Source organism: Salvelinus fontinalis, unplaced genomic scaffold (genome assembly GCF_029448725.1).
Source record: "Salvelinus fontinalis isolate EN_2023a unplaced genomic scaffold, ASM2944872v1 scaffold_0947, whole genome shotgun sequence".
NCBI classification, from domain to species: Eukaryota; Metazoa; Chordata; class Actinopteri; order Salmoniformes; family Salmonidae; genus Salvelinus; species Salvelinus fontinalis.
The window spans coordinates 15,357-35,682 of NW_026601156.1; the positions used below are offsets into that span (position 1 = coordinate 15,357).

General features: G+C 45.0%; 1 long non-coding RNA gene and 1 pseudogene across 2 annotated transcripts; one reads left to right on the forward strand and one right to left on the reverse strand.

Annotated features, from left to right (window-relative positions):
- The first annotated feature begins 2,708 nt into the window (after positions 1-2,708).
- LOC129847792 (golgin subfamily A member 6-like protein 1) lies at positions 2,709-6,975 on the forward strand (annotated as a pseudogene).
- Positions 6,976-7,345: 370 nt separating this feature from the next.
- On the reverse strand, positions 7,346-10,976 carry LOC129847797 (uncharacterized). 2 transcript variants are annotated; one of them, XR_008758462.1, is made up of 3 exons: positions 10,692-10,976; positions 9,759-9,895; positions 7,346-7,873 (listed from the first exon to the last, which is right to left on the reverse strand). It is a non-coding gene; the product is annotated as an uncharacterized LOC129847797 (long non-coding RNA). The 2 variants fall into 2 exon arrangements; XR_008758463.1 differs by lacking the exon at positions 10,692-10,976 and adding an exon at positions 10,431-10,517.
- Between the last annotated feature and the right edge of the window lie 9,350 nt (positions 10,977-20,326).

Genomic DNA, 20,326 nt, shown 5'->3' on the forward strand with positions numbered 1-20,326 from the left:
CAGGGCAGCAATCACAAAATAGCAGGTGCATTCTCCTTCTTCTTCTTCTTCTCCTTCTTCTTCGGTGAGGTTTAAAGATGGTTGACATCCAATATGTTGAATTATCGCCCTCTACTGAACTATTGTATGAATCCATTACACTCTGTTATACAAAATGGTATAAGGGGAAACGTGAAAAATCCATACAAATATATATTTAATGACCCTACTAACTAACCCTACACTCATTAAAACCCATCACCTTATTCCACTACTTTAACCCTGTCTTATCCTACCCCAGGCCAACGACCCGAGAGGGCAAGACACTACTACTCAACACACCCTGTAACTCTTCTGAAATCGAATCTCGTACCCCCAAGTACTTCTCTGCAGCTGCCACCACAACATCTATTTTCTATGACTTACGTGTCATCTCTGCGGTACAGCTGATAACAATTGCTATGAATGCTAAGTCAACCTCACTGAAACATATATCACTCATTGGCCTATCCCTCTGTTCTGGCAAAGATCTACTATTCACAGGGATCCTCTCAGAATCCCTCAGCCTTCATCAACCCTCCACTTCCTCTGCATACAACATCTTCTCCACTACAATGACCCTGGCCACCTAAACCTGCCTCTCTCGCACCAGACACCTCCACTCAGGGTTACCTTCACCGACTCAACAGCACCCACCATCTTTTCCACCCAACTTCCACAACACCTTCTACCCCTTCCATTTCACCTCCAGAACTCAAACTGGTGTCCGGCCCACTCTGTTTGAACTTGATACCAATCTTCCTCGTCATACCCTCTCCCTTGTCATTGCTATCTTCAACAGATACAAACCCATACTCTGCCTCCCTCAGTCTATTCAACCTCCTCTCTCTTTCCCTCCAATCCTCCTCCCTTAACCAATTACCCAATTCCTGAAAATATTCAACTTTTCCAAGTCAAAATCTTTTTTTAGCCTCCTTGAGGGACATGCTAAGCCCTGTACTCCCTCCACTTCAAACTCCTGTGTCACCAGAACAGATGCAGGTGTGACCACTTGTTTTTAGGTCATCAACCTCAACAACAGACTGTGCAGTATGGACAGTGTTAATGTGCATACATGGCATATAGTGAGCAGTACTGTGCATAATGTAGCAGATGCAGGAATGCCCTCATGCAGGAACACCCCGAAATGTGGGCTGCAGTTGTACATTATTGACAGAAAGACACATCAACCTCAGACAAAGCATCTGAGACAGCAAAACAGCGCTCCTCTGTCTTAGTATGTGTAGGCCATCTATCTGATGCCGTCTGGTCAAAAAGAGTATGGCATGTCATACAGCCACAGTTGTAGAGCGGTCAGACTTTCTGGATGGTTAGTTCAGTCCTATGTGTTCTCTGGCCCATCTCTGATATCTTGTTGTGGATCTTGGCTATGATGGTGGGCTCCCCATTGACATAAAATAAATATCTGCTGTGGGAAACCATGTAGACAGTGTTAGTGTTCATGTATAGTGCAGTATAGACAGTGGTCATGTGCATCCATAGTATAGAGTAGTGAACAGTACTGTCCATAATGTAGCATAGAGCCCATGTCGTAAGTCCAGGGTCTTCCCAGAGTGGTATAGCAAGAAGCAAGCTAGATCTACTCAGGGTCTATTAAATCTAGCCAGCTTCAGTTAGCTTCACATACCAGCTCAGGCTTCATCCGTACTACGATGGTGGATTTTGCTCGTCCACCTTCCTTATAAGGCTGTCACATGCTTCCCAGTCGAAACAGTTTCAGCTTATACATTTTGTGAAGTTTTTGTTCATTTTGGTGTTCGGTAGGTTTTTTTCAGCTGTTCGCGTGCACCAATTTTTTTTTGTTGAGGCAAGTCAGAGTTTGATAGTCGAAGTCTACACCACTTCATCAGTGATTGGTTCACAGTAGGGGTGGGAACTATGGACGGGATTCTTCAATGAAGTGTTTCCTATCATTCACTTGAGAAGTACTGCACTAAACTGATGTGTAATTGTGCGACTAAGACCTCTTCTGCAAAAATGTAAAAAATGATGTACAGTTTTTATTATGAATACATTTCTTTCTTGTTGTCCCATAATTTTCACTTAGCAAAAATGATTTAATGTCAACGCAAAATTGATTGTGAGGACGAACAAAGGTACTTTTTACATAGTCCTATGTGCATCCCAAATCAACCCTATAAAGTACATTATCAACCATGGTCAAAAGTAGTACACTATGTACGGAATAGTGTCCCATCAGAGGACAACCACTCATGATGCATCATGGACAGTAGCTGTGAAGTGATACACATTGCTACAGTGTGGTTTTTACCATGTTTATGAGCTTACTAGTACTAAATATACTGTATTTCAAACATAGAAGTGGATAAATTGGTTAACAGGCCTATGTGGCTCTGGTGTTTGCTGTCTGTCAGGGTGGGGGTGGTCTCCCATGGCACCACATTACATCACAATTGTGATGTCATAAATGATTGTATTTACTGTTATGATGACAGCCTAAATGGTTTGACATAGCGTTACTGTCACATTACAGCAACATTTACAAGTTCAATTCAGGGTCAAAATCATTTCTATATTTTGGATGGTTATTTTTTAAGTGATTGGTAAGTAGTTGTGACCACTTGTGATTTAGTGTGAATAGGCCTACTTTGTGACACAGTTTAATTTAGATGATTTAAATAATAATATTTTGAAGCCATATTGTATCTTTTTCAGGATTACTGTAATTGAAGGAACTATGGGAAAGTTCTCCTTCCCAAGGATCATCATAAGAATGGTTAGAATCTCTTTTCTCTCACCACCCTCATAGTCAAAACTCCAGTGATTTAAAATCATCACTTTGACATATAGACCTATGAGCTTTTCTAGGATTGAAAATAACAAACTTGTATCACGATAACCTCATTACTGACTGCATGTTTGTCATCATTTTCATTTCTAGCCATGGGCAAAGCGGACTGCACAGGACGATTTCTGCACAGAAACTACTGAACTCCAAAAGCCCAGAACACACCAGCCTCACAACTCCTCACAACTCCCCAGCCTTAATGTAAGTCCCATCTGCAGGCTAAATCTACGACCCACTAAAGTGGTCCAGACTAATCATGTATGGCCAATCAGTGTAAACTTTGTACTAACTACGGCTTGATCTAGTGTCAACATTATACCTTATTGATATTGTATATCAATGAAATACAATGGAAGGCACATAATAATCCAATGAGTAAAATAAAATATACCATGTTCTATTCTCAATATCCCTACTGCCCTAAAGGTGTGTAGGCAGGGCAAGGAGAACACCGATTCAACCCAGAAGAAGAGGAAAAAGAAGAGGCTAAATGAGAAGGGAACCCAGGTTGAACTAGGCATGCGGGAGGATATCCATGACCTTGACCTCGTCCATTGGAGATTGGCTAGAGAGACATGGAGAACTGAGCGAGGAAACATGAGGGAGATTAAGGCGCTGTATGGAGAAATATTTAGGCTGCACCAACTCTTGGAGGAGGTAACAAAAGCAGTTTTCTTTAATCAGACTTTCATATAAGTAGATATACTGTAGTTGATTTAGATGTTCCCAATCCTGATACACAGAAATGAGATCTAAATAGATAGAATAGTTGAATAAGAAGGCAAGATAAAAACTGAACACTGGAAGTATTCAGAGGAAGGTCTGCATTCTGCACTGGTAGTATTCTCAGGAAGGTCTGCATTTTGCACTGGTAGTATTCTCAGGAAGGTCTGCATTCTGCACTGGTAGTATTATTAAGAAGGTCTGCATTCTGCACTGGTAGTATTCTTAAGAAGGTCTACATTCTGCACTGGTAGTATTCTCAGGAAGGTCTGCATTCTGCACTGGCTAATATTATTAAGAAGGTCTGCATTCTGCAATGGTAGTATTCTTAAGAAGGTCTACATTCTGCACTGGTAGTATTCTGAGGAAGGCCTGCGTTCTGCACTGGTAGTATTCTTAAGAAGGTCTGCATTCTGCAATGCTAGTTTTCTTAGCAAGGTCTGCATTCTTAGAATAAAGTTGAAAAAGAATGGAAGAATTTCTGAATTGGAATGATTCCAAAAGTTCATTTTCCTAATAGGCTAATATACAGTAATAAAACATGTTTTCTCTATGATATTTATTACCCATACACATGTAAATGTTTTTAGATAGTAATATCAATGACCATCAAGCTATTAAGTAATACAAATGTGTCTGTCATCATACAGATTGGGGTGGATAAAGGGGTGATCAAGCAGCGCTCCACCTCCTCCATTCTTTGTCCCGTCTCCCCGACACTGCCAGCTTTCCACAGGTACAACCTCCACAGGTACCTCGCCAACAGCCAATCGGAGCCTGACCAGCATGCTGCCGGCACCCAGAAGGACCCATCTAAGAAACACTCAATCTTTCCCCCTCTGGACACACAGAGCTGCACCTCCCCTGATAAATGGCCTCATTCTCAGTCCAAGAAGTCACACCCACACGCTTCACACCGATTTGCTGTCCCATCCCACCCCCTGGCTTCCGGCCCTCCTGCCCGGATGAGACAGACCCATCTGCATGTCCACCCCAGATTCTCATTGACTGGCCAGGAAAAGGTCAAGGAAGAGGTCTATAGGCCAGAAATTACATCGTCTGAGGAATTGTCTGAGGAAGTTCAACGGAGAGGCGCAGAAATTGCGAATATGTATAAAGCACAGCTGAAAGAGAGAATGGCCCAAAAGAGAAAGGAAGAGATTCTGAATAAAGGGGTAAACAACGATGACAAGAACGATGACACTGAGGCCTCCTGCTCCTCTGCAGTAAAACACTCCAATACCCTTGCCACAGCCCCCGAGCGCCCGGCCAGCCCAGACGCCACGCCAGTGGCCGCCCGAGAGGACACTCAGGGGGAAACCCAGCAGGACCTGGCAGACGTTGTGAATGTGCTCAAGAGGCAATCATCTTATCTATACCTGCCTGACGACATTTGTGAGGAGTCACTCACATGGATGTCTATTTACGAGGCGCTGTGCCCGCTCGCTCATAGGGTGAACACAGAAGCTGACTACATCAAGGCGCTCCGCGTCATCACTGAGAAGGCTGTGACTCCCTCGTGCTCGTCTGAGGATGATGTGTCTCAGAGTGTGAGTGAGGTCACAAGTCAGGAGGGGAGTAGTGAAAGTGAGGAGAGCATGAGTGGACAACAGCAGAGATGTCTACACAGGGAACCTTATGGTGAGAGGGACAGGAAGGAGATTGATAGTGGTAAAATGGAAGGGAGATATGCAACCGCCAATGCATTGTCTATGATGGCAAGCCGAGGGAAAGAAGAACTTAATGCCATGAGCTACGCAGACAGGATCAAATATTTCAAGGACGAGGCTAAGAGAAATGAAGAGATGATGAAGATTGAAAGGAGGAAGGAAAAAGCCAGGGACGAAGAGCTCAAAAAGTGGGAAAAGAGACAGAAGAAATTGAAGAAATTGAATGAGGAGGAAAGGAAAAGGACAGAAAATATGGAAAAAAAACAAGTTAGAGGAGCAGAGGAAAAGGGAGAAGGCAGAGATGAAACTAAAGATCGAACATGAGAAAAAGAGACAAGAGCAAGAGAAAAAAAGAGAGGAAAAAGAAAGAAAGAAGCAGGAGATGCAACAGAAGGCCCGTGCAAAAGAAGAGAAAAAGAGGGCAGAGGAAGAGGAAGAGAAAAAGATGGAGAAAAAGAGGGCAGAGATGTTGAAAAAGATTGAGAAACAGAGGATGGAGGAGGAGAGGAACAGGGAAAAGGAGAGAATGAAGGTGTTGGAGATGCAGCAAAAGGCACGAGAGAAAGAAGAGAAGAGGAGGAAAGAGGAACAGAAAAGGAGATTGAAGATACAGCAGGAACAAGAGAAGGAGGAACAGAAAAGGCAGACAAGGATACGGGACGAGGATAAGAAGAGAGCAGAGCTTCAAAGAATAAAAGATCACGAGGCAAGGTTCAAGATGGAGATGGAGAAACTGTATGAGAGAGAAGAGAGGAATGCACAGATTGAAAGAGAAAAGAGGCGTGCGCTGTGTCAGAAAAAAGGGAAGACACAGAAAGCAAAACAGGTGGTGGCATACGAGGTCACAGCGTCTACATCTGACGCCTCTGTGCGGAGGGAAGAGAGGGAGCAGCGTCCAGAGACCGCTCACGCACAGTCTGCGAAGAGGAGAACAAGGAAGAAGCAGAAGAAAGCGGCGGACGAGGCATTGACAACTTTTGAGTAGATGACAAAAGAAAATACTAACAAAGAAAATGAGAAAATAAGCAAAAGGAGGAAAATATTATAAGGAAGCCAGGCATGAGGGTGAAGAGGAGGAAACATGAGAGAGGAGGAAGGGAGACCAGAGTGGTTTATCAGGAGGTCAGTAGAAGATACAGAATTCAAGTTCTGATGGACAGAATCAGGAAGGACCATGGGATAAAAGGTAAATGAGATTAGCAGTAAAGAGCTGAGTGGATCAAAAGAAAGTAATGGAAAACACAAGGGGGGAGGCAAGATAAACAGAGACCCAGAAAAAAGAGGTGAAAACATTTTATAAGAGTAAAAGAGAGGAGATTGAACTAGAATTCCGATGGACATATGGCCAAAATAACTCTCTAAATAACTAAGGATGAGCAGAAAAGGAGAAGACCAAGAGCACAGGAAAAAGAGCCAACAGACATGTCAAAAAGAACTGAAGTCTGCCTCTTCTACTTCTCTTTTAAAGTTGCTTTGGTTTCCTTTTGTCCTCTTTCCAAGCCTGTTCAAGTCTGAGATAGATGAAAAGAGCAGCCAAAGAAACAGATCTGTTGAAGCATCAATTGGAAAGGATGGGAGGGTTGGAGGAGGAGCACAGCTGGATGACTACATTAGGTAAGTGTTTACTATCAACGCCTGTTCTCTGTAGACAACTGTATTAGTGTTGATAGACGTGCATTTATGCAATGTCTTTCAACTCAAACACTACAATTCCTGATCTCATGTGATTATTCACCTCATGTGAGTGGGCTTTCGGATGTTTTTTTCCTGAAACAGATTGTGGCATATGAGGTCACTTTATCTGTTGAAGCATCAATAGGAAAGGATGAAAGGGAGGGAAGCAGGAAGAGGAAAACACAGAAGAGCAGATGAGGTAAGTGCTTGGGCTTGTGATGAGAGGATAGGGGCTCCAGAACTGGGGTTCATGATTGAAAATTCTCAGACAAATGTATTACTGTGAATCTCATTCGTTCAATGACTGTTTGATTCATTCCTGATAATTGTTTTACAGGAGCACTCTATGTTCTGCTTCCATGTGGATTGACAGCATTGCTTTCATGAGCTGCTGGAGGACACCATGGAGGAAGAGGGAGAGGGTCTATGATAGACAGTTTGCCATGGCCCTAAATGGGCTTTTGGATGTTAATTCTTCCTGCTTTATATCATGCAACTTTACAATAAAAATGAATTGCAAGCATCAGCCTTTTCTGTTTGATTGTGATCAGTGCAGTAGTAGTAAGATTGGTGTAAACCCAATGAATATTCTGGCAGCAGTGTTCAGTTGGTATAAAATAGTGTGATAAAAAATGATCAACATCTTATGAAAACAATATGGAGATAGAAATATCAAAAGAAGTGTTGCATTTACTTAGTAATAGCTATTTCTCCCTCATAGAGAATGGTGTCCTTGTTGTGATCAGTCCATCGACAAATGCATGTATGCGCGCACACACACCCACAGAGCGTTAGTCATGATTTCCCTGAGTCATCAGACTCTGGTGAAGGTTTCTTTGCATATTGAGCAGTCTGTGTTGTATCCTTGCCGGACTCATCTATAACAATCTCGAAGGCCGCCTCTTCTTCTACCCTCTTCACTTTCTCCCCTTTCGCTGCAAGGATTTCCTCAATGTTCCTGTAGGGAAAAAAACATGAATAATAAATAAAAATATTCAGGAATAATACTCGTCTTAAGGAGCCTACACACTTCATGCAAACAGAGAGAAGGAGCATCGTATATAGTTTGTTCCAAAACTCAAGTACCTACAACTGTGTGAGAAAATGAAGCTGCATTTGCGTGAAGTGTGTAGGGCCCTTTAGTCCACACAAACTTACAGCCTATTAATACGGGATTCACTTATGACTGCAGTTCCATTTCTCTTCTGTGCAAATCACTATAAATAGGGATAATACATATCCTTGTGGCCAAAAGTTCTGAGAATGACACAAATATTAATTTCCACAAAGTTTGCTGCTTCAGTGTCTTTAGATATTTTTGTCAGATGTTACTATGGAATACTGAAGTATAATTACAAGCATTTCATAAGTGTCAAAGACTTTTATTGACAATTACATGAAGTTGATGCAAAGAGTCAATAGTGGCAGTGTTGACCCTTCTTTTCAAGACCTCTGCAATCTGCCCTGGCATGCTGTCCATTAACTTCTGGGCCACATCCTGACTGATGGCAGCCCATTCTTGCATAATCAATGCTTGGAGTTTGTCAGAATTTGTGGGTTTTTGTTTGTCCACCCGCCTCTTGAGGATTGACCACAAGTTCTCAATGGGATTAAGGTCTGGGGAGTTTCCTGGCCATGGACCCAAAATATCGATGTTTTGTTCCCCGAGCCACCTAGTTATCACTTTTGCCTTATGGCAAGGTGGTCCATTATGCTGGAAAAGGTATTGTTCGTCAGCATACTGTTCCTGGATGGTTGGGAGAAGTTGCTCTCGAAGGATGTGTTGGTACCATTCTTTATTCATGCCTGTGCTCTTAGGCAAAATTGTGAGTGAGCCCACTCCCTTGGCTGAGAAGCAACCCCACACATGAATGGTCTCAGGATGCTTTAGTGTTGGCATGACACAGGACTGATGGTAGCACTCACCTTTTCTTCTCCGGACAAGCTTTTTTCCGTATTCCCCAAACAATCGGAAAGGGGATTCATCAGAGAAAATGACTTTACCCCAGTCCTCAGCAGTCCAATCCCTGTACCTTTTGCAGAATATTAGTCTGTCCCTGATGTTTTTCCTGGAGAGAAGTGGCTTCTTTGCTGCCCTTCTTGACACCAGGCCATCCTCCAAAAGTCTTCGCCTCACTGTTCGTGCAGATGCACTCCCACCTGCCTGCTGCCATTCCTGAGCAAGCTCTGCACTGGTGGTGCCCCGATCCCGCAGCTGAATCAACTTTAGGAGACGGCCCTGGCGCTTGCTGGACTTTCTTGGGCGCCCTGAAGCCTTCTTCACAACAATTGAACCGCTCTCCTTGAAGTTCTTGATGATCCGATAAATGGTTGATTTAGGTGCAATCTTACTGGCAGCAATATCCTTGCCTGTGAAGACCTTTTTGTGCAAAGCAATGATGACGACACGTGTTTCCTTGCAGGTAACCATGCTTGACAGAGGAAGAACAATGATTCCAAGCACCACCCTCCTTTTGAAGCTTCCAGTCTGTTATTCGAACTCAATCAGCACAACAGAGTGATCTCCAGCCTTGTCCTCGTCAACACTCACGCCCGTGTTAACGTGAAAATCACTGACATGTCAGCTGGTCCTTTTGTGGCAGGGCTGAAATGCAGTGGAAATGTTTTTGGGGGATTCAGTTAATTTGCATGGCAAAGAGGGACTTTGCAATTCATCTGATCACTCTTCATAACATTCTGGAGTATATGCAAATTGCCATCATACAAACTGAGGCAGCAGACTTTGTGAAAATTAATATTTGTGTCATTCTCAAAACCTTTCGCCACGACTGTAGAATGCATGCATGTAAAATGTTCAGACCAACATTAACTTGGCCACCAACCTCTTTCCCTTCAGATCAGAGAACCAACCCAAGTTGTCAGCAATAATGTGGTGTTTTTCACATCCTGGGCAGGTCACTAGGACACCTTTATGATAGGCTACCTTAGATATCCTCTTCGTTGACCTGGTTGAGCACACCTGCATACAGATCATTTACAGTCAAATAATGATACAGTTTATTAGAAGAGTCAGGGTGAATCTGAACTTTATAAACTATCCATATAATCGTATTCATTATTATCTAAAAGGCTAAACTGATATTTTCAGTTTGCTGCAGCAGGAGACAGAAACAAGCTGCAAATAAACACTCAACCTGGACAGTTTTATCTCAATCTCTTCATTCAAAGATTCAATCATGGACACTCTTACTGACAGTCGTGGCTGCTTTGCGTGATGGATTGTTATTGTGATGTGTGTTTTGTCCTGTCCTATATTTATTTATATATATATATATATTGTAACGACCCTGGGTTTATAAGCGCGGAAATCGACTCTGCCGGACGAGCGTGCTGGACGATAGCGTGCTGCACTTCGGGTTAGAAGGTCGAGGGTTCGAGACCTGCTCCCTGCCTGTTTCATTACAATATATATATAAATATAGGACAAAACACAAATCACAATAACGACAACCATACATGTACATATATATATATGTAGCGGGTCTCTTATGTACCACAGGAGAACCAAGAAATGAAGAGCGACACCACGGCTCTCTTTTAGGCTTTTATGTTGATCTGCAATAGTATTGTGAAAAGACAGGAGAGGATCACATCAGTCTCCAATGCACCATCTGACAAGTTGTTCTTTCTCTCTGTGTTTTCTCGGACTCACACAATCACACTCATACATAAAGCCATAATGTATACTATAAAATAATAACCAGTCCTTAATACAAAGAATGTATCATCTTAATTCTTAGACAACAGAACCATACCTGCAATAGTATTGTGAAAAGACAGGAGAGGAACACATCAGTCTCCAATGCACCATCTGACAAGTTGTTCTACACAGGAGCATGAAGAAAGGTAAAACACATATCCTGTCTCACATCCCCAATACATTGCTTGGTGCTTTCAGTGTTGACAGTACCAAAATACAACAACTCATGTACAAAAACACTGCAACATAAACTAGTTACAACGTGTGAAATCGCCTCTATTCCATTCATACCGTAAAGGACCAAACTACATCTCCCATAATGCAACGCCAGCACCAGCCGGCAGCTCATCTAACCGTCTGCATCACAGAAAGGCATGCTAGCTAGCAACAGCACTTTTAGCACTCTGTCAACTATATTAATAACAACAATAAAACTCTGAAAGTTACATGTTTCAATAGTCTCACACGCCCTTATAACAATATATACAGCATTAACCTTGGGATGTTTTATTTATTTCACGTTATGGACTTCTACAAAGGAGTAATCAGCAACACATATCTTTGTCTCACTGTTTTCTCGGACTGAGGAGAACGGGAGCTACGGGTAGTACCAGGATGTTAGTAGGTGACACAAGCACCCAAATGAAATAAAATACATGTAATGAAACAAAAACATTCAGCTACTGTAGCTGCCTACCTAACATCAACAGGCAGCACCAGTAGCGCAACAATTAAAAATAGACACCAAAAGTAAAGTTCCTGGCGATCATAGCGATCTGACTCCCCCCTTCTGTCTAAACTTGGAATATTCCTGTTCGCGGGCTTTGGCCACTGACCCTAGGCTGTCATTGTAAATAAGAATTTGTTCTTAACTGACTTGCCTAGTTAAATAAAAGTTAAATACAAATACAAATCCATCACATGTGACAGGTTAAAGGAAATACTAATAGCCTGTTATACATTAAAAAGTATTAGTAAATTCATAGTATGTGAGGATCTTAAAACATCTAAGGTTAAGAAGATCATGCATTCAGTATTAGTTGATAGATTGATAACATTTATATAATTGTGTTAAAATCCGTCAAGCATACAAAGGGTACGAATTGTGAGAGGAATGTGTAAACGTTATGTTGATTACTTTATGTTGTCGTGGGTAAAAGTGTTAATCTGTGATCTACTAAATGCTCTTAATCTATGAGACTGAGATCGATTGCTCTGGTCTCCACTCAAGTTCACGGAGAATTCGCGGTCTTTTTCTCATTGCACTAAAAGTTCTCAATGAGTAAACATTAACTTTTACTGCCTCAGAAACCCGGATCTGGGAGCACCCCCCACTGACTAGCATAGCTAGCATAGCGTCACAAGTAAATTGTAGCTTCTAAATATCATTAAATCACAAGTCCAAGACACCAGATGAAAGATACACTTCTTGTGAATCTAGCCACCATTTCTGATTTTTAAAATGTTTTACAGGGAAGACACAATATGTAAATCTATTAGCTAACCACGTTAGCAAAAGACACCATTTTTCTTTGTCCACCATTTTTTCTCTCCACCAGTAGCTATCACAAATTCGGCCAAATAAAGATATTGATAGCCACTAACCAAGAAAAAACCTCATCAGATGACAGTCTGATAACATATTTATTGTAGGCCTCCCGGGTGGCGCAGTGGTCTAGGGCACTGCATCGCAGCGCTAACTGCGCCACCAGAGTCTCTGGGTTTGCGCCCAGGCTCTGACGCAGCCGGCCGCGACCGGGAGGTCCGTGGGGCGACGCACAATTGGCATAGCGTCGTCCGGGGTAGGGAGGGTTTGGCCGGTAGGGATATCCTTGTCTCATCGCGCTCCAGCGACTCCTGTGGCGGGCCGGGCGCAGTGCGCGCCAACCAAGGGGGGCCAGGTACACGGTGTTTCCTCCGACACATTGGTGCGGCTGGCTTCCGGGTTGGAGGCGCGCTGTGTTAAGAAGCAGTACGGCTGGTTGGGTTGTGCTTCGGAGGACGCATGGCTTTCGACCTTCGTCTCTCCCATGCCCGTACGGGAGTTGTAGCGATGAGACAAGGTAGTAATTACTAGCGATTGGATACCATGAAAATTGGGGAGAAAATGGGATAAATAAAAAAAAAAAACATATTTATTGTATAGGATAGGTTTTGTTAGAAAAATGTGCATATTTCAGGTATAAATCATAGTTTACAATTGCACCCACCATCACAACTCGACTAGAATAAATACACAGAGCAACGTGTATTACCTAATTACTAATCATAAAACATTTCTTAAAAATACACAACTCACAGCAATGGAAAGACACAGATCTTGTGAATTCGGACAATATTTCAGATGTTCTAAGTGTTTTACAGCGAAAACACAATAAATCGTTATATTAGCATACCACATATGCAAACGTTACCCGACCATTGATTCAAGCCAAAGAGAGCGATATCGTTATCATCGCCAAAATATGTTAATTTTTTCACTAACCTTCTCAGAATTCTTCCGATGACACTCCTGTAACATCATATTACAACATACATCTAGAGTTTGTTCGAAAATGTGCATATTTAGCCACAAACAACAGTGGTTATACAATGACAATACTAGCAAAACTAGCCTGAAAATGTCGGACGCCATCTTTCACAGTGATCTTGTCTCATGGATAACTATTCATAAACTTGACTAAAAAAATATAAGTTGGACAGCTATCGAAAGACAAATTAGTTCTTAATGCAATCGCTGAATTACATTTCTAAAATTATCCTTACTGTGCAATACAGGGTTCGCCAAGCGAAGCTATACCAAACAAAATGGCGGGATATGCATTTAAAAATTTTCGACAGAACAACGATTTATCATCTTAAATATTTCTTACTATGAGGTGATCTTCCATCAGAATCATGGGCAATGTATCCTTTCTTGGGTCTAATCTTCTTTTGGTCGAACGATGTCCTCTGTCCGTCGAAATGCCCACTAACGTTCGACCGGGACCCCGAAACGTGCCCAAAGCTTCAAAGAGCATCACATAGAAATGCCTCAAAATCGCACTAAACGGATATAAATTGCTATAAAACGGTTTAAATTAACTACCTTATGATGTTTTTAACACCAATAACGAGTAAAAACATGACCGGCGCTATATTACTGGCTAAACCAAGGCTTGGAAAAAGCCAAGTCTGACGTCCTTCTTGCGTTGAGCGCAGGGTCCAAAAGAACGCTACTTCCGGTATTTGGTGATTTATAGAGGCACTGATTGCGCAATCGACTCCATTCAAATTGTCACCACTTACTGACATCTAGAGGAAGGCGTGGGCAGTGTTTGTATCCTCATAGGATTTACAGAGACTTTAAAACTGATCTGGAACCAGAGGCCAAGATGTCTGAAATCTCACACACTGGGAGGAAAAGTGCTGTAGAATGAGTTCTGTTTCACTCAGAGACATAATTCAAACGGCTATAGAAACTAGAGAGTGTTTTCTATCCAATAATAACAATAATATGCATATTGTACGAGCAAGAATTGAGTACTAGGCAGTTTAATCTGTAGAGCAAATTATGGTAATGCGAAACAGCACCCCCTATAGTGACAAGAGGCCTGCCTATCAATCTCGTGATTCTTTCTCCCCTTTTTCAGGTACGTTATTGATGATAAAAAAGAGTAATTTAAATGTAATAACTCGCTAACATGTCAAGAGTGTTTAAGGTTTGTCTTAGTAACATATTGAGGAAGTTAGTTAAGTTTGCAGAGAGAAATATGAGCCCTGCTCGGTTGCAGCGAAGAATAGCTTCGTACTGCTAGGTACTGCTACGTAGCTGCCATTTCATGTCGATTGTGATTGAACATGTGCGTTGTTAATAAGATATTTTGCTGCGTTATTTGTGTGATGGTTTTTCAAACACTTTATTGCCTGTTGATAAATTGAGTTATGGTTTACTGAGTTAAAGCTTTGTGCTTGACAGTTATATTGAAAATAGTATTTGTTTCAGTGATGTACAGTGTATACTGTTATGATTTGAATAAGCCTTGTACCCTACAAAACTCTATTTCCTGTAGATCTGTTATTCTGTAAAATGTGTTACTTTTGTAAAATGATTGCACTAAAAGTTCTCAATGAGTAAACATTAACCTATCAATCTCGTGATTCTTTATCCCCTTTTTCAGGGGTGTAACACACACTCCTCTGAGATGTTTTGTGGATACGGGCCCTGAGTACCAGTGTTTTGATCACCTCACCAACCAAATCTTGATTGCCAAATCATGCTATGACTGTCACTGTAGATACATGATGTGAAAAAGAACTGATCTTCCATTTAAAATCTCATCCATTACCTTGCATGTGTAAACCAAGTGGTAATGCTTTGACTGAATCTTCCCAATGGAATCGCTGCAGACGTGATTTGTGGTAGAGAATTGTTTATCTAGAGGTACATCTCTTAGATACTGCCTGAAAGCAACTGGCTAAATCGGACCACTGCTGTGTCTTGACTGTGAAGAGGACCAGTGACTGGTCCCTGATGCAAGCGGTTGTAAGTGCAGTAGTCTTGTCCTTGATAACTGAGTCCATGATCTCGACAAAGTATAACTTCTATGCCAGTGGCGAAATATATACGATTTGTAACCCGAATTGTATTCTGTTGAAACATTGACGAAAATTGCTACAAAAAGATTTTAAATTCGGTACCATCAAGCGTCTGTTGTCCTCAACGTGGTTGAGTCGCAATCTAATAACGTGTAAGAAAATGGTTGATTAGTTTTGAATAGAAGCCAATCGTTTGTTTCCATTTTAGTGACGGATCTCGCGATACATCATTGAGAAACCACAATTTGAAGAAGGCGGGTCACGTGAACCAATTAAATAATCGCAAACATTACCGCTTTAGTTTAGCTAGCGACATTTTTGAATGTTTATATGACTGTTTATATGCATTGGTAGGAGATTATAAACAAAAAAGAGCGACGAAGCTGTCTTTGAAACAATTGAAGAGGTCAATAAGCATATCTCACACGTCGAAGAGTCAACCTGTGTGAAATATATTTCTTACCGTGTGGACAAGCGATTCAATGACCAAGGTAAACTAGCTATGGACGTTAGCCAAAGAGTGTGCTGCCTGTAGGAAACGTGCATTGATCAAGCTGCAGACAGTGCAAACAATCACCAGAGTGACATGGCTATCTTTCAGCAGTTCCATACTATAATGACCTGACTAGATCATAAAGGAACAATTGTTCAGACAGAGGGTTGAGTTTACGAATTGACGGTTTATTAACCCAACTTTACACAGAAGCTGCACACGGTAAACAACCTCCCCTACCCTCTCCAGGACGCTGCAGGGTCCCACCCAGTGACTGTCCAACTTGGGGCATCTGTCTTTTTTCCTCAGGGGGCTGTAGACGCAGACCAGCTCCCCAGCCACAAAGTGCCTTCCCCGGGTGTGCACGTCATAGTTCCTTTTCTGCCTCACACCTGCATTCACCAGCTGCTCTCTGGCGAAGGTGTGGGCTGTCTCCAGGCGGTCCTGGAGTCTCCGGGCATACTCCGGCCCCGGGGGAACATGAGGGCTATCCAGGGGCCGACCAAACGCCATCTCCGCAGGGGTGCGGATCTCTCTCCTCAGCATGAGGAGGGCAGGCGTGCAGGAGGTGGAGTCTTGGACGGCGGAGCGGCATGCCATGAGGACCATAGGCAGGTGCTTGTCCCAGTCACAATGGTGTTTGGCAGAGACGATGGCCAGCTGCTGTCCAAGCGTTTTGTTGAAGCGCTCCACAAGGCCATCACTTGGATGGAGAGGATGGAGAGGAGTAGTGCGGGTTTTGTGCATACCCAGCCTCTCACACATGGTGGTAAACACACAGGACTCAAAGTTTCTGCCTTGGTCGCTGTGGATGGACTCTGCAGCTCCAAACCTGCTGAACATCCTCGCCGTCAGGGCGTTGACGATGGTCTCTGACTCCTGGTCAGGCAGAGCATAGGCCTCGGGCCATTTTGTGAAATAGTCCATGGCCGTGAGAAGCCAGCGCTTTCCACTGTCTGTGGTGGGGAACGGCCCAACTACATCCACTCCCACCCTCTCCATGGGAGCCCCCACTGGGAACTGTTGGAGCTGAGCATGAGAGCGGCCTGGGGGGCACTTTCTCGCTGTGCAGTTATCACAGCGGCGGCAAAAGTCTTCCACATCCCTCTTGTGCTGCCCCCAGTAAAAGCCCTGACGGAGGCAGCGCAGTGTTTTTGTGACCCCAAAGTGTCCAGTCCCCACCCCCCCCCCATGAGTACTCTGGAGCACAGCCTCCCGCAATGCTTTTGGAACCACCACCTGCCACCTCTCCTCTCCCGTAGCTGACTCCTTCCATGCCCGCTGTAGCACGCCATCAGTCAGCCGCAGTCGCTCAAACTTTGACCACTAACATTTGGTCGCGAGTAAGAGCGCTGTAACCTCTTCCCAAGGTGGCCTCACCTGCACCTCTACCCATACTAGCACTGGCTGTAGGTCTGTGTCCCGTAGCTGCTGCCCCCATTCAGCCAAGTCGACAGTCTGCAGCTCACAGCAGACAGGCCCGCTCGCCCGACACACTGTGGCACAGACCCCCTCCTCTGCACACAGCTCTCTCTCCCGTCCCTCTCTCCGCTCACAGTGGCGGCAGCCGTCTACAGTACAGGGCGTTGGAGTGGCGTGCCCCTGCCCTGTGCACCACTGTAAAGTCATACGGCTGAAGCTCCTCCAACCAGCGTGTCACCTGCCCCTCTGGCTCTCTGAAAGACATGAGCCACTGGAGAGCAGAGTGGTCAGTCCTTACAGTAAAGGGCAGGCCATCCAGGTAGTACTTGAAGTGTTTTACGGAAGCCGCAACAGCCAAGAGCTCCCGCCGGGTGACACAGTAGCGGCGCTCATGTTTGTCCAATGTTTTGCTGAAGTACGCCACCACTCTCTCCCCCTCTGGCCCCACCTGGGCCAGCACCCCACTGTTAAAGGAATTTAATTCCTATGTTTATCAACCAATTCAATTAAAACACTCCATACATAAGAATTTGTAAGATACTTATCAGCATAAAATGGACAGAAACCAGTCTTAAAATCAATCAATCAATAGCGTTTATTCTCGAGAGTACTGATCATAATACATTTTACATCAGGTTATATAATAAAGATGATGTCATAGGTTTTAATGTCCATCCTCCTCTCGGATACAATGGCAGTATAGTTAGCGTTCTCATTACTGTCTGCCACCTGTTAAACTATCTGCAACCAACCCAAGGTCTTTCCCCTCCCTGGGTAGAGACATCATTCAAGCCTGTCTGAAGATAAACCCATTATTTCTAACAAGGAACATATTACACTCAGCCAGGTCACAATTGTAAATGAGAACGTGTTCTCAATTTGCCTACCTGGTTAAATAAAGGTGAAATAAATAAATAAATTATGATTATAATAAGTTTCATTCATACAGTAACATCTAAGTCAAATGTATACATATTTTAGTCATTTATTCATAAAAATCCCATAACACCCACCCATGCCCACATTGCTCGCGTCTGTGTCCAGGATAAAGGGCAAGGTGAGGTCAGGGGGGGCGAGCACGGGGGCCTCGATCAGTGCACATTTGAGGGTGTTGAAGGCCTCCTCACACTCCACTGTCCAAGTGAAAGCCTTGTCCTTCGGCAGCAGGCGGTTCAGGGGAGCAGCGACACCTGAGAAGCCCTGTACAAACCTCCTGTAGTACGAGGCCAGGCCCAGGAAGCTCTTCAGCTGACGCTGGTCGGTGGGGGTGGGCCAGTCTCGGACAGCCCCCACCTTGTCCTCCATGGTGCTGATCCCCTCCTTCCCCACTCGGTGGCCCAAGAAGGACACCGCTCTCCTCTTGAAGTGGCACTTCTCGGGGTGGAGCTTCAGACCTGCGGCAGCCACCCGCTCCAGCACACGCCGTTGCGCCACCAGGGCTGACTGGAAGGAGCTGCCATGGGCCAGGATGTCATCAAGGTACACCAGACACTGCTGTCGGGGGATGCCATCCAGCACCCTGTCAATCAAACGATCAAAAGTAGCTGGAGCGTTGCACAGGCCGAAGCACAGGACCTTGAACTGCCAGTGTCCTCTGTTAGTGGAGAACCCAGTTTTGGCTCTGGCCTCTGGGGAGAGGGGCACCTGCCAGTAGCAACTGCTGAGGTCTAGTGAGGAGAACCAGGAGGACCCCCTAACCAGGTCCAGCGACTCATCGATACGTGGTATGGGGTATGAGTCCTTCCTGGTTACCTCATTCAGCCGCCTGTAGTCCGCACAACCTCAGCTTGCCCCCCTTCTTCGGAACCATGATGACTGGTGCCGCCCAGGGGCTGTCTGAGGGCTCGGTGAAGTCCGCCCGCTGCATCTCCAACACAGCCTTGTCTGCCGCCTCCTGGCGTGCCAGCGGGATACGGCGGGGATGCATCTTGATGGGTCAAGCATCACCTGTGTCGATCTCATGCTGCAGCAGATGAGTCTGACCCACCTCTTCCTCACTCAGCGCAAAGCTGTCTCTGAATTCAAACAGCCACTGCCACAACCGTTCCTGCTGCTCGGGGTCAAGACCAACACAGTTCCTCCCCCATATCTCCCTCACTGTAGACAGTGTCCTCTCCTCTCCCATCTAGGGTAGCTGGGCTGGGGGGGGGGGGGGGGGGGGGGGGGGCAGGCAGCCATGAGTCTCTGCTGCTGCTTTAACTGTTGGAGTAAAGGGTATGTTGGGTTGAGTGAATGTGACATTAGGGGGGGCCATGGTGACTGCCGGCCCTCCCTGGAAGCTCAGTGTGCCCCCATTTAGGTCTAACTGGCAGCCTGTGCTCCTAAGAAAGTCCAACCCCAGTATGCAAGGGTCCTGCACAGCCGCCACCCACACAGGATGACGCACAGACCTGCCCCCTACTGTCAGAGTCATTATTCCCTTCCCTTTCATGGGTGCCAGCTCACCTGTGACTGTGCGGAGCTGCACAGTTGTGGGCTCACACTGAGTCCAACCTGGCACAATATCTGGCCTCACCAGGGTTACTGTGGACCCAGTGTCCACCAGGGCAGAGCAGGGCACCCCCTCCACAGTGACAGGGACATGACAAAAGTCCACAACACAGGTCCGGCCCACCACAACAACAGGCTCCATCCGCTTGCCCTCGTCTGATTCTGGGGGAAGTGGAGCCTTGCTTCCACCGTCTGTGCCGGTGGGCTCCTCCTGAAGAAGATGGTGGTTGGGATAGAAAGCCAGGGGTCCGCACTACCCGGTCTATGTGGACCCCGAGCCGTTTCCCTGAGCTCTGGGGGACATGGGGCAATCCCGGCGCAGATGGCCTGGCAGGCCACAACCCCAGCAGACCCTGGGACCAGGGCGTGTGTTTCGTGCCGCCTGTAGCGACACAGCACGAATGAGTTCTGTCATTTCAGCCACCCATGCAGGCTTTTCCGGCTCCGGGCTGCTCTGCCCCCCAGCTCGCACAGAGGGTCTGTCTCCCTGCACCCCCACCAAAGCCCCAGCTGAAGCCCCAGCCCACACCAGCTCCCTCTCCAAAGCCATCTCCAAGGCTATCTGCAATGACTCAAGATGAGCCAGCTGGGTCTGTATGCGCCGCTCCGTAGGAGAGAGTGCCTGTATGAACTGGTCCCGTGCTAGCTCGCTCTGCACGGAGGGGGGCATGTGAGCATGTGCCCACCAAGAGAGGCTCTCAATGTCA